This window comes from Mya arenaria, chromosome 16, assembly GCF_026914265.1.
Source record: "Mya arenaria isolate MELC-2E11 chromosome 16, ASM2691426v1".
Classification (NCBI taxonomy): Eukaryota; Metazoa; Mollusca; class Bivalvia; order Myida; family Myidae; genus Mya; species Mya arenaria.
Genome location: NC_069137.1, coordinates 24569865 through 24581955, shown reverse-complemented (window position 1 = coordinate 24581955; position 12091 = coordinate 24569865). Strand labels below are relative to the sequence as shown.

At 36.3% G+C, this 12091-nt stretch overlaps 1 protein-coding gene and 1 pseudogene across 1 annotated transcript in view; one reads left to right on the top strand and one right to left on the bottom strand.

Moving 5' to 3' along the window:
* Window positions 1-4565, bottom strand: part of LOC128221514 (angiopoietin-2-like) — a 72944-nt gene extending 68379 nt beyond the window's left edge. Inside the window, exon 1 of the mRNA XM_052930120.1 lies at window positions 4452-4565. The gene's annotated coding sequence lies outside the window, so the exon portion shown is untranslated. The remainder of the gene's footprint in view (window positions 1-4451) is intronic.
* Window positions 1-12091, top strand: part of LOC128221513 (NAD(P)H-hydrate epimerase-like) — a 46454-nt pseudogene that overhangs the window by 24879 nt on the left and 9484 nt on the right.

Here is a 12091-nt window from a genome sequence, read left to right as displayed (position 1 = left end):
ATTGTGTAGGTCTCCTATTGGTTGAGTATCGAAGTAAGTGGGTATCCTATTGGGTAGGTATCCACTTGGGTAGGTTCCCTATTGGGTGGGTATCCTATTGGGTAAGTATCCTATTGGGTGGGTCTCCTGTTGGTTGAGTATCCAATTAGGTGGGTATCCTATTTGGTAGGTATCATATTGGGTAGGTATCCTCTTGCGTAGGCATCCTATTGGGTAGGTATCCTCTTGGGTGGGTATCCTTTTTGGTGGGTATCCTATTGGGTAGGTATCCTATTGGGTAGTTATCCTATTGGGTAGGTCTCCTATTGGGTGGGTATCCTTTTTGGTGGGTATCCTATTGGGTAGGTATCCTATTGGGTGGGTATCCTATTGGGTAGGTATCCTATTGGGCAGGTATCTTATTGGGTAGGTATCCCATTGGGTGGGTATCCTATTGGGTAGGTATCCTATTGGGTCGGTATCGTATAGGGTAAGTATCCTATTGGGTGAGTATCCTATTTGGTAGGTATCCTATTGGGCAGGTATCTTTTCGTGTAGGTATCCGATTGGGTGGGTATCCTTTTGGGTAGGTATCCTATTTGGTCGGTATCCTACTGTGTGAGTATCCTATTTGGTGGGTATCCTATTGGGTAGGTCTCCTATTGGGTGGCTATCTTATTGGGTGAGTATCCTAATGGGTAAGTATCCCATTTGGTGAGTATCCTATTGGGTTGGTATCTTATTGGGTGAGTATCTTATTGGGTGAGTATCCTTTTGGGTGGGTATCCTATTGGGTCGGTATCATATTGGGTGAGTATCCTTTTGGGTGAGTATCCTATTGAATGAGTATCCTATTGGGTAAGTATCCTATTGTGTAGGTCGCCTATTGGTTGAGTATCGAAGTAAGTGGGTATCCTATTGGGTAGGTATCCTCTTGGGTAGGTTCCCTATTGGGTGGGTATCCTATTGGGTAAGTATCCTATTGGGTGGGTCTCCTGTTGGTTGAGTATCCAATTAGGTGGGTATCCTATTTGGTAGGTATCATATTGGGTAGGTATCCTCTTGGGTAGGCATCCTATTGGGTAGGTATCCTCTTGGGTAGGTATCCTATTGGGTAGGTATCCTCTTGGGTGGCTATCTTTTTGGGTGAGTATCCTAATGGGTAAGTATCCCATTTGGTGAGTATCCTATTGGGTTGGTATCTTATTGGGTGAGTATCCTATTGGGTGAGTATCCTATTGGGTGGGTATCCTATTGGGTCGGTATCATATTGGGTGAGTATCCTTTTGGGTGAGTATCCTATTGAATGAGTATCCTATTGGGTGAATAACCTTTTTTGTCGGTATCCTATTGGGTGGGTATCCTAATGTGTAAGTATCCTATTGGGTGGGTATCTTATTGGGTAAGTATCCAATTGGGTAAGTTTTCTATTGGGTGGGTATCTTTTTGGTCGAGTATCCTATTGGGTGGGTATCTTATTGGGTGAGTATCCTATTGGGTGGGTATCCCATTGGATGAGTTTCCTATTGGGTGGGTATCGTATTGGGTGAGTATCCTCTTGGGTAAGTATCTGATTGGGTGGGTTTCCTATTGGGTGGGTATCCTAATGGGTAAGTATCCTATTGGGTGAGTTTTATATTGGGTGGGTATCTTATTGGGTGGGTATTCTCTTGGGTATGTATCCTATTGGTTGGGTTTCCTATTGGGTGGGTATCATATTGGGTAGGTGTCCTATTGGGTGGGTCTCCTATTGGGTGGGTATCCTTTTGGGTGGGTGTCCTATTTGGTGAGTATCCAAATGGGTAATTATCCCATAGGGTAGGTATCCTCTTGGGTAGGTATCTTTTTTGGGTAAGTATTCTATTGGGTGAGTATCCTAATGGGTGGGTATCCTATTGAGTAGGTGTCCAATTAGTTGGGTCTTCTATTGGGTAAGTATCCTGTTGGGTGGGTCCCCTATTGGGTGGGTATCCTATAGGGTAGGTATCCTCTCGGGTAGGTATCCTATTGGGTAGGTCTCCTATTGGGTAGGTATCCTATAAGGTTGGTATTCTATTGGGTGAGAATCCTTTAGGGTTCGTATCTTATTGGGTACGATCTCCTCTTGGGTAGGTATCCTATTGTGTAGGTCTCCTATTGGGTAGGTGTCCTATTGGGTAGGTATCGTATAAGGTGGGTATCCTATTGGGTGAGTCTCCTATTGAGTGGGTATCCTATTGGGAAGGTCTCATCTTGGGTGAGTATCCAATTAGGTGGGTATAAATCCTATTGGGTGGGTATCCTATTTGGTAGGTCTCCTCTTGGGTTCGTATCCTATTGAGTACGATCTCCTCTTGGGTAGGTATCCTATATGGTAGTTCTCATATTGGGTAGGTGTCCTATAAGGTTGGTATCCTATTGGGTGGGAATCCTACTGGGTGGGTATCCTATTGGGTAGGTATCCTATTGGGTAGGTATCCTATTTGGTGGGTATCCTGTTGAGTGGGTATCATATTGAGTGGGTTTCATATTGGACTGGTATCCTATAGGGTCGGTTTCCTAATGGGTTGATCACTTATTGGGTGGGTATTCTATTGGGTAGGTATCCTATTGGGTGGGTGTCGTAAGGGGTAGGTATCCTATTGGGTGGGTATACTATTGGACTGGTATCCTATAGGGTCGGTTTCCTAATGGGTTGATCACCTATTGGGTGGGTATTCTATTGGGTAGGTATCCTATTGGGTGGGTGACGTTATGGGTAGGTATCCTATTGGGTGGGTATACTATTTGATTGGTATACCAATATTTGTTATCTTTTGATGGATGTCCTTTTTGGTATCATATTGGGTAGGTATTATACTGTGTAGGTATCACATTGGGTGGGTTTCACATTTGGTAGATTTCCTATAGAATTGGTATCATATGTGGCGGGTGTAAATTCGGGTAGGTATTATATTGGTTTTGTATTCTATTGGATGGGTATCCTGTTGGTTAGATATCTAATTTGAGGGAAACTTAAAGTTTCGTACTCCGGCTCATGTGTGAGGTAGTTTCACTCATCATGTTTTGAGCTGAGTAAATTCTTTGAAAAAAAAATAACTTCATATTTGATATCATTGCCATAAATGTAGGAATTATTTTGTTTGCGCCGACTTTCTATGCTATTAATCGACATTTAAGTTGTAACTTTAGTTAAAATTATACCGGAAACAATATCTTGTATGAACTGTAGAAAACGGATTGAGTAGATGTTACACTAAATGCTATTTTATTACAGTCTTACGTTACTGTATGTCACGGACGCATTCAATATAATAAACCGAAATTCTTAATCTTAATCTCTGATATTCGGCAGTACGACCGTTATTAAGATGAACTCATAGTGTAAATATTAACAACTGACACGACAATGTCACGTTCATAATTGCCGCACGAGGGTTGATAACATCAGCCCATTGCGTAATCATTAACACTTGATGGGTGTGTAAGCTTATTTATACTTGCACTCGGGCCTTGCCCATTCGGCGAGTGCTCTGTTAAGATTCTTAATCATTCTAGGTTTTTGGAGCATAGTGCGCATACATAATGTAACAAGCCAATTTAAACTTCAATATTGCTCTTTTCTAAATTCATGATATCAACTTTGCGTCTTGAACAGATGCAAGAATAATAATCATAACCCGGTTAAGCAGTAGAATACCTATGAATTACGATTAAGCGTAAACAGTAATAGCTACACGTAATGATAATGTGGTAGGCGTAGGCAATTCTACAGTAAGATAATGAGGATATAAAACTGTGTTCCTTTTACCTTATTTCTTAATCAATTGACAAAAAAATTTACAGTTGAAATGGTACGCATGCAAGTATTATTGAATAGTCACATAATTCGAGTATTCCATTGCTCAATTAGGTACCTTGTACAAGATTACATGCATTTACAATTACTTTGAGGTTTATATTTAACCACAGCTGTTCTTGCAGATGTGTCAAATAGCTATTGTATCGAGAAATGTCAATAATGGCGGCGATACTTATAATTGCTTTTAGAGTGTAAATCGGCAATTATATGCATCAAACACACTAGAACACTGTCTTAACGGTCTTGATAAAATGCCCAAACTTGCAGAAATCCGGAAGGAAGACATTTATATCAGGGTTTTGCATCTTTGTTTAGAAATGAAAATATCAAATGCCAGCTAAAGACTAATGTTCCCCTATATACAATGTTGGAGACCATACAACTTATTATTCCATACAAGCAGAAACTGTGAAAATCACGGGGTATTAGTTCTTGCCAAATCAAATTAATTTCGTTTATCTACTTCATTGTAACTTGATAATCAAGGCTAATTTCTCCTGATTTACACTTTGAGAAAAATAAAACTAAGTTTAATAGACAAACTGAATATTTTCATACCATGGGAAAATGCACAATTTAAAAAATATATTTTACTATCAAATAATAAATTAATGTCATGCGTAATACTTACATTTAAACAATTCTTATTCCTGCCAAAACGTGTTCACTTATTTTAATAATATAACGAGTTCTTACACTCAAACAAAATATTCACGCAGCGGGGTAGATATATTTCTCGTTCGATATGAAGTCTGTTCAGCGCTACAGCAATGTGTTTTATATATCTCTGAAGGCCTTGCAAAAAATAAACTCGGTCAAAACAACAATCACTGAGCTGCACCGAATAAATTACCCAGAGATAAAGGACTGGAAGCGCTGAGTTGCAATAATTGACTAAGATGGATAAGAAGGAACTATTTTGGAAGCCTCTGCTTCATGGGGCGTCTGCACATGAAGAAATTGGTTGTACATTATTACTTCGGCGTACTTCTATATGTTATTTTGCTGATAATTATTTCTCAAACTGTTGTTGGGCGTAACAGCATTTTGGTTGACATTGTATCCCTAACTTATGCCTGGCGAATTGATAGCATAATGCTAAGAACGTGCTGAAATTTAAAAACAGTGATGAAAACATCGAATATATGTATTCACTGTTTGTAACATTGAACTAACAATTTAATTTCAATAATACATCTCCATTTACTATTGTAAATATCAAACCGGCTCTATTGGAAGCGATGGAAGGAAGAAAGGCTAGTAAAAGTGAGATTAACTAAGGTAGTCCAATGTTATTCATCTTCTATCAGACAATACTTAAATGGTACATTTGCTCTAGACTTAGGAAAAAAACTCACAATACTTAACCTGGGCCGATGAAAGACATATGTATTTTTTTTTCAAGAAATCGAATTGCACGTACAAAATATATTCAAATAATTGTAGCCTTGATATACCAAATATATTTATTTTATATAAATTAAAGATCAATTTTAAGCTTTGCACTACCTAGTATTATTTAAATTGAAACAAATTCCAATATATTCTGCAATAACCACAAACACCAATTCGAAACCTATTCTGCTTGGAAATTTGTAGTTTAACGTTATGTTGAAGGGAGACTTGTCTTTGACGAGCTCGATTCTTCTAACGGTTTGCCTAAACATGCAGGTAAATCGTGTTTTTATTCGCGTGAGAACTTGTTCTAAGACGCATGATAGACGCGTGCTTATTTTACGTCGGAATTGAATCAATTACCCGAAAACTATTTTTCCAGGAAATGCCAGATGATGTGGGGCTTATTGTGTTCAGTTGTTAATGGCAATTAGGATTCCAAGCAACAACCAAAACAAACGTTCTGACACCTATTACAGCAGATGTAGTTTTCGTAGCTTCGTTCTGGAATATGAGTAACGTGAATCTGAAATCTCTCTCTCTATATATATATATATATATATATAGATATATATATATATATATGTGCACAATTAGGACGACGATCATTTGAACGAGAACCAGGTGCTTGTTGTATATTGGCAATAGTACATACATTTTGGCACCTTTTAACAACTTGTCAGTCCTGTTATATAAACACATGCATGTTGAACACTGCGTATACAGTTTGGTCCTTGTTTGATTATTTGTTAATGTTTTAGTGCTGCGAATTTAATGCAGTCATCAGTTTTCATCAACGCAAAAGGCGTGTATTAAGAATTGTCTTGATATTAGTTCTTACAAAACGATAAAGTATTACAGTCGAAACCCGTTGGCTCGAACTCGCTTGGTTCGAATTCCTAGAAAGCTCGAACTTTTAGGACCGATTTCTTCATATTGAAGGCAATATTTCTCGCTTTGCTCGGTTTTGCCGAGGCTCGAGGTATTTTCGCCGGTCCCTGGAACTTCGAGCCAATGGAGTTCGACTATATTTGAAATTATCAGAATAATGCTTATATTCAACGAAGATATCGATAATTTAAAAATTATTTGATGAAATTTAATTAAATATCCATGTATTTGTAAGTAGATTTTTTATCTGAATATTTTGATAAAATATCCACATGACGAGCAGTGTCATGATATCAATTCTGTACAAATAGTAAAACAAACTGTTGCTTGTTTGTCATATCTGTACATGGTTATTTTACTCCGCTGCAGGACATTTTAAAAGCAAATACTTTATTGACCAGTGGCATTACCGACTCCTGTAGTATATGGTTGCAATCAATAAGTAAAGAACAACGTGAACAAAAACAATTTAAGTTTAATTTTACAATATTAAATGGGCTTAAATTCATTTACAAAGAATAGCTGGTAATGCTACTGGTCAAAACAGTCTTGGTGTGTCAATTTCCTGCAGGGGGTAAACTAAACATGAACGGATATGACACACGAGGAACACCACTCTGTTCTGCCATTTGTTCAGAAAAGCATCAACAACAAAAACAAACGTATCAATAAATTTTCGCATTCGGCGTTGACGAATAATTTTTCGACGCATGGTGATACTCTATTCATCGCATATCGACTGTCGAAGGCGAAGATGCCGTACATTGATAACTCTCGTTTAAAAAGCTTAATCTTTTATCGGGAGGATATCCGGATCGGCAGTAAAGGGGAAGGGAGTAAAGCGACGTCATTACTCCAAAACAGACCATTTCTGTTATATAAATGTTACATTATTATTTGTTTAAATAAAATAATAAAAAATATATGTTTCGGAATTTTATTTAACATCGCTTTACATAGTGTAAAATACAATGGTATAATGCAGCCATTTGAAATTTCACGATATTACAAATATTTTGTGACGCCAATAGAGTAGAATTCGGATGTTTTTTTTTTTTACAATCCGTGTGATGTTCGTTTATCTTACTGAACACTTGCATAAATGCAAATATACTTTATGTTGTGCATGATTACCATAATTATGTACTTTTGAAAATTAAAGCATTAGATTGTGACGTATTGGGTCGTATGAGTTTCTAAGAAGTATCACAAGATAATATTGATGGTCCTAAAACTAAATATGCAGCAAAACTAAACTATATCATTCACAACTAAACAAACAAATACCAAACTGTAATCGACAGGTTTTACATGTATGTTTTAATAGTACAGGAATGACAAGGCATAATCGTGAAAGTGCCAAAACGTATGCTTTTATTGAAAGGAATACACAGAATGATTTTTTTTTCAGAAACATATTTTAAAGTTGCATTTTTTCTTACCTTCAAAACTTAATCCATACAAGGCATAACATAGGTGTCTAAGATCTGGGGCCATATTACAGAAGCATCTCAAGTTAAAATTGTACCCGTTTTCCTTAAATTCAACATTTATCTTAACTGTTTTACGTCACAGGTAGAAAGTGTTATGCTTAGTTAATATCATGCAACTAAAGTATGGACACCTATTTTTTTAAAAATGAAAATTCCATTTTAAAGAATTAGATTTTTGAAGAAATATAACAATTCCAAATTTTACACTTAAGTTAAAATATGTTAAAAAAATCTGAAGATGCTTCTGTAATACGGACCCAGGAGAGCATACCTTTGACACTAATTCCGAACAAGGCTTCACCTACAAACCTAAACGGGTCTGTTATAAGGTGAGCTTACCTTCAAACTATATCCGAACTAGGCCTGACATACACACTTTATGAATCTGTTATGGCCTCTGAAGAGAAGAAATAGATAGATGGCATGTCCGCCCATTCACAATGCTGATAAAACGCATCGAACAGTGGTTTTGATGGCCGCTTAGGAGATTTATATTACTACAAATCAGTGTGAAATGTGAGACCCGAAATCCGCATCCCCTAACGTTGCTTTTACAACTCGTTGTACAGTGGTTTGGATGACCGCCCGCTAAGGGTAGAATATGTTCGGTTTGTAGCCCTAAAACATGATAAAATAAGAGACAGGAATACATCATCCCTTCTTATTTCTTCTGCAACGCATGAAACAGTTTGGATGGCCGCTAAGGCCGTTTGTAGTCCTGCAAAAACAGGTTAAAAATGTCAGACCCGTTTGGATGACCGATTTAAAGAGACAGCAATTGGGGTTTAGCCTTAAAATTCACATTGTGAAAGAGTGACATAATTTTCCATACCTTCATAGTGCTGTAGTATTACTAAATGGTCTGAATGGGTTTTTGGGGTAGAAGAGTTTATAGGTGAAAAAGAGCAAATATAAGGTTTATTTCACATCCAATAGGTCATATAGGCCATGAGGACAAACACAATATTTACAAATATTTACAATACTACATGCATGTACCTGATTAGGAAAAGGCACACAATAATTGTTCAAACGATAAAATAAATAATAATACTTATTATAGTAAGTTGCATGACATTAAAAATACTATAAACAAAGTTATTATACGTCAGGCTTGAATTTCTAACAAAATCATTATAAAGGAGATCTCAAAATGAAATATGAAATTATGATGATAACATGCTTAGAACTAAAACGAAAGTGTGTCTAGGACTTTTAGCAAGGTAATGTTTAAATAAGTATACACAGTATGTACATTGCGTACTAATTGAAACATGTTTGAAACATGTTAGTGACGTCATCCATTGTTCGTTTTGTACTCAAAATTAGTTATTGGACTGCGCTCAGTACTTAATTTCTACTAACAGTCCAATATTTTAAGAATGGACAGTTATAATGGACAGTCAGTAGAACTCTTATTATGGTAGACTCAAGACGTGTGTTGTTGACAAACTTGTTTGGCTTGTTTTGTGTAGAACTATGCACTTATTGGAAAAAAAACCCTTTAAACTCGGAGTCCTTTTTTGTTCAGTTTTAATAAATACCTATACAATTTTGATTTTAATAGATTTCGGATTTTAGCTTGTGAACTCAATGCCCAATGAAGATGTGAATGAGGTTTGCGCAGCCGTTCGGGAAAAGGAAAATGTTTATAAGTTGTATATCTTCTATTCCGTGAATTGCAATCTTAATGATAACGAATTGCCGGCGAGGGCACAGAGAGCAAGCAATACTTAATCATAAGATTTAAATTTAGGTCATCTAACTGACTCAGAATTTTACCTGTTTGGCTGACACATTGTCAACCGAAAACCTGATGCAGGGATCGTGTATCGGACGAGTGGCAGTGGGCGGATCTTTACCCATTAGCGAAAGTTGAAAATCTTAATGATTAAGCCTCATAAACATAGAACTTAATTTTTGCCTATCTGTAATTATAATGCAAAAAATAATTATTTTAAATAATAACCAAACATTTTTTTTTTAAAATTGATATGTACATATAAATGAGCGCAAAATATTTTGCTTTGCCAACATAATTGGCATGATAACTTGCTTTTTTCAAATGGCGTGACAGTGTCCAATAAGTCGACAATAGCGCCATGAATTTCATGATTTGAACCTCGTTGTTTACATGTTTGCAGTACGTGCCTCGGACTGTTCTTTCTCTGACATATTAGACTGTTTTTGGTATTTCACCTTTACCACCCTTAAATTAGCTTTGCAGGTCATAATTTATGCTAAAAGAGGTAAGGGAGCCCGGGTAATTATGTCCGAGTAATACTTACATATATATTCAAGATGCCCAGGTCAGTTTTCCGGGTAACTCTTACAAACTTGATCAGTTGCGTATCAAACAGTAATGTTAAACATGTGTACATGTGTCATTATGTCTTGCCTACACTTAGCCATCCACTCCGTCATTTCAATGGCCCTAACACATCAACCCGGCGTGCTTGTCTTTCGTCATCCCTTCGATGGTAAAGCACTAAACTACATCTGTTACTGAAACCAAAACAAAGTTGAATCGAATGGCAAATACGAGTATATGGTTATACAAAAATCGACTGTTTCGAACAACCAGTCTGGTATTGAATTTATTCTAAATAAGACGCCGATTAATCCGACTGACTACCAAAGTTGTCCGATATATGTCGCCGAGCAATCCGAATTGTTTTTGAAACTGTCCGATATATAACGCAAAACAATACAACTGGTTACTGAGATTGTCCGATATATGACGCAAAGCATTCCGACTGGTTGCCGAAGTTGCCTGATATATGTTGCCGACAGTCAGGATTGTTTCTGAAAATGTCCGATATATCACAAAAAACTAAACGACAGATTACTGAAGTTGTCCGATATATGACGCCGAAAAAATCCGACTTGTTACTGAATCTGTCTGATATATACAGCATATAAACAAGTTAACCTTAAACTAGCGGTTTACGCTTTTCTCATGGCTTTTGATCCTTGAACCACTGAACTATGATATGCAAAATAGGCTTGTCCCAGTAGTTGTTTAAAATCAATAAGACAACAACGCCCTTCCTTTCATGCTTCCATCCTTCTATCATAATACTGTTTTATTCAACAGGTTTCCATTTATTTGGCTCGTCTTTTCCTTTGATTAATTGAACTGAAATGCCACGCAGCACGTGAACTATTATCGAGATTTCAACAAATGGATACAATTAAATAAAGGACAAAAAGGTATGATAGAGGCAACATCTAACGGCTTCTGTGGTGATAAATCACAACTTATCATTTATTAACCACATAACCATAGGTTTTTTTCAACATTATAGTCACATATGTTAAAGGCATGTTGTAAGATACTACATATTACGTACTATCCTGCTGCTATTTCACCCGGTCTCTAAAATGCATCGAACCCAATTACAATATCAGAGAGAAAACCAGATTCAAGTTAAGTTCGAAAGATGCAACGGTATAAGCAATAGACAGTGTCTTAATAACACATGGGATTTATCAATTAGCAAACCAGCAGATTACAAAACGTTGATTCGCGTTAAACCATTGAATTGACATATATTTTGAATATATTACGTACATAACTAATTTTCATGGTAATATAATCCAGAGAGTAACACCAAACACTTACAACCGTCGACAAGATACATTGTGTTGAAATCGTCATCATGCTTTTTAGTGTAATTTGGATAATGCATCATGTATACCTTATTCATTTTTATAATAATTAGATATCGCAATTATGATTAAAATAAGGATATTGATTAAGTCATAATTATTGGCAAACTCAATGTTCAAGATAAACTAAGGTAGGTACAATCTTTGTGTTAAATCGGACATTTTTCTCTGACTTATGTTATCGATGTTTTTTTATGATGGCAGCGATTTCACACAATAATCTAAAACATATCCTGTGTTGAGTCATATTGACTAGCTCCTAAAAACTGTGACAACAAAAATAAGTCTTAAATAATAGTGGGAAATCACGTGACTTCAATGGGGTTCTCATAGATCAAAAGGGACGCAAGCAACTGATGTACCGTTTATGTCTAAATAACTTTTTTTAAATACATGTATGAAAAAGTCTAAGCTTATACTATGCTATTTTCTGCTTCTACTCGTGTGATTTGTTTTAGATTTGTTGGTTTATTAATGATGCAATCCTTGGCAAATTTTATAGCGTTGCATCGTTGTACAAATTTCTATCAAATTGAAGTTTTGGCCAGGGATTGCATGACCTTTAGCTAAATCTTGCTGAACAAATGTCAGTTTAGGACATGAATATTGTTTGTTGTATTGTAATATTAAAACAACTACTATAGCTAAAATACAACAAACACCTGTTTCTTGTTCCAACTATCGTAATATAACTTGCACAGATAAAAACATTTTTCAGTTTTACGTACTTTATATTCAAGAACGAATCTACGAAACAACACATCCACTCCAATATGTATCGGAATATTCTAATTGGATGATGCCTGGAATCCTAAATGTC